The sequence below is a fragment of the Pseudophryne corroboree genome, chromosome 5 (assembly GCF_028390025.1).
Source record: "Pseudophryne corroboree isolate aPseCor3 chromosome 5, aPseCor3.hap2, whole genome shotgun sequence".
NCBI lineage: Eukaryota > Metazoa > Chordata > Amphibia > Anura > Myobatrachidae > Pseudophryne > Pseudophryne corroboree.
The window spans coordinates 730,016,401-730,019,337 of NC_086448.1; positions in this window are offsets into that span (position 1 = coordinate 730,016,401).

The window sequence follows — 2,937 nt, forward strand, 5'->3', positions numbered from 1 at the left end:
AATAGACAAGTATAAGAAAGATCTAATCCAAAATAAGCGCAACAAATTGGATAAAGTTAACAATGACTAAGCTAACAGGCAAGTTTATCTATGGCTATCCGGTATGAGTAATACCAAAAGAATATCCAGAAAATGTCAATTTAACCGTTTTAATACCGCACAATTGGATACCATGTCTTCTACAGAGGGAGCAACATCGGCAAGTGATGTAGACCTTCAGGAGAACATCAGAGGCCAACCCCCTTTAGGGGTTCGCACCAGAGCCCAATTAGATGCCCTGAAGACGGTATATGAGGCGGGGGGGCCAGGGGCAGAGGTCAAAATGTAAAAAAAGTCCTTACTCCAGACGGAAGTGATATTGAATTTCTCTGACCGCTCTTTTTCCCCACTGGAAAACAGAATACTATCTATGGGATTGAATTTCATCCCTACTACGAGATTAAATCCATTTGAGTGGAAAATTGAACAATTCAAACTTGGTTGACAACTGAGACTTAAAGAACACTTTAGTTTACATCCATCTACCTCTGCCGAAAAAACATCTGAGTCCATCCCACTGGCCTTGAAATCAAAATCTAAATTTGAGCCGACATCACATAATCAGGCCATTAAAACCTACTGTAACACCATAGATTATCAAGTCCACAAGGATGATAAACAACATTCTTAGCATGCTTCTAATCTATTGAAGCGGGAATGGCAGGCACTAATTAAGCTCTCCAAATATGATGATGTGTTTATCCGCCCGGCAGATAAGGGCGGAGCCATTGTCATACAAAATACAGCCGATTATGTCAAGGAACTTGACCGACAACTTGCTGACATATCAACATATCGGAAATTGCCTATGGATCCTGCTCAGGAGTTTAAAAAAGAACTTAATGCCATTTTGAAAACAGCTTTATTTGATAATAGACTCACCCAAGTAGCCTTTGATGCCCTTACCACAGCGTTTCCTATTATTCCCATACTATACTCTCTCCCAAAAATTCACAAGAATAGTGAGATTCCACCAGCTAGACCTATAATATCTGCTAGGGGTTCCCTATATCAATGTGTTTCCATTTATCTAGACCACTTTTTGCAACCTTGTGTGCAGGCCAAAAAAACTTATCCAAAAGATACTACAACTTTATTGAATTGTCTGTCAGCTATTGATTTTATTCCAACAGGTTATATACTAGCCACTATTGATGTATGTAATCTCTATACCTGTATCCCCCATGATGAGGGAATACAGGCGGTGAGATTTCTAATATCTAATAATGATGCGTACTGTGGTCCAGATATTGATCTGTATTTAGAATTATTACAATTGACCCTTCAACGTAATTATTTTATGCTTAACAATAATTTTTATTTACAGCTTCAAGGATGTTCTATAGGGAGTAATGTGTCACCTTCATTCGCTAATTCATTTATGTTTAAAGTTGAGAAACAGTTTTTTTCTACTATAGAAATTAGTTCCAATATTTTACTTTATTTTCGTTATATAGATGATTTACTTATTTTTTGGACAGGCACACAGGAGACTTTGGAGCTTCTATTGGAAGAACATAATAATTCATTGTCTCCAGTTAAATTTACCTACAGTATAACTTGAATCCTGTTATGGTGGATTTTCTGGATGTTCATTTTAAAGTAATTATTAATAAAATCACCACTGATTTATTTTCTAAATTGACAGACATTAACAACGTTCTTCATGCATCTAGCTACCATCCTTTATCGCTACGCAAAGGTCTCCCATATTCTCAAATGTTAAGAGTAAGACGTATTTTAAGCGATGAATCTAAGTTGGAGTCTGGATTAGATTCCTTAATTATCAAATTTTTGGAGAGGGGATATTTATCTAGTGATTTACAAATTTTTTAATAAAAGGTAATGCGTATAAAAAAAGAACAAATGGCTGCGCTGAATATCAGGAACGAAACATAATGTACAGAGAGCCAACGTAAAAAATAACAATGTTTATTAATAAAACATATAAAAAGATTAATTATCAAATAACCGGTGAATAATATATATAAATATATATATAAGAACAACCACTAGACGTGAACTAGTGGTATATTGTAATAACTCAGCTTTTTGGGGTGAAAAGTTCTGTGATTCACTTGTTAGATAGTTGATAAATACCAGGTGTGTTGGTAGGATCCTAATGAATTAAAAGTCCCTCAGTTGAAATTGATATTCAATACCTTTCCAAAATGGGCTGGTAAGAGCCGAGCGTCCTCGGCTTCAATGTCCTGCAATGCCCATATACGCTGTGCAGCGGAAAGGAATGGACCGTCTCTCTCACAACCCGGTCCTGACGCGTTTCGTCACGTTCACGTGACTTTCTCGAAGGTACCTACGTGAACGTGACGAAACGCGTCAGGACCCGCCCCTATCCACACTCAGCTCAGGTGAAATCTTCCAGGTGTTCCTTGGTCCCCGCTGCATCCTCCGTCTACAGCATCCGACATCAGCGGCTTCAGCGCACACGCCGCCACGACCGGGTTGTGAGAGAGACGGTCCATTCCTTTCCGCTGCACAGCGTATATGGACATTGAAGCCGAGGACGCTCGGCTCTTACCAGCCCATTTTGGAAAGGTATTGAATATCAATTTCAACTGAGGGACTTTTAATTCATTAGGATCCTACCAACACACCTGGTATTTATCAACTATCTAACAAGTGAATCACGGAACTTTTCACCCCAAAAAGCTGAGTTATTACAATATACCACTAGTTCACGTCTAGTGATTGTTCTTATATATATTTATATATATTATTTACCGGTTATTTGATAATTAATCTTTTTATATGTTTTATTAATAAACATTGTTATTTTTTACGTTGGCTCTCTGTACATTATGTTTCGTTCCTGATATTCAGCGCAGCCGTTTGTTCTTTTTCTATGCTATCACCACAATACTACACATAGTATTCCGG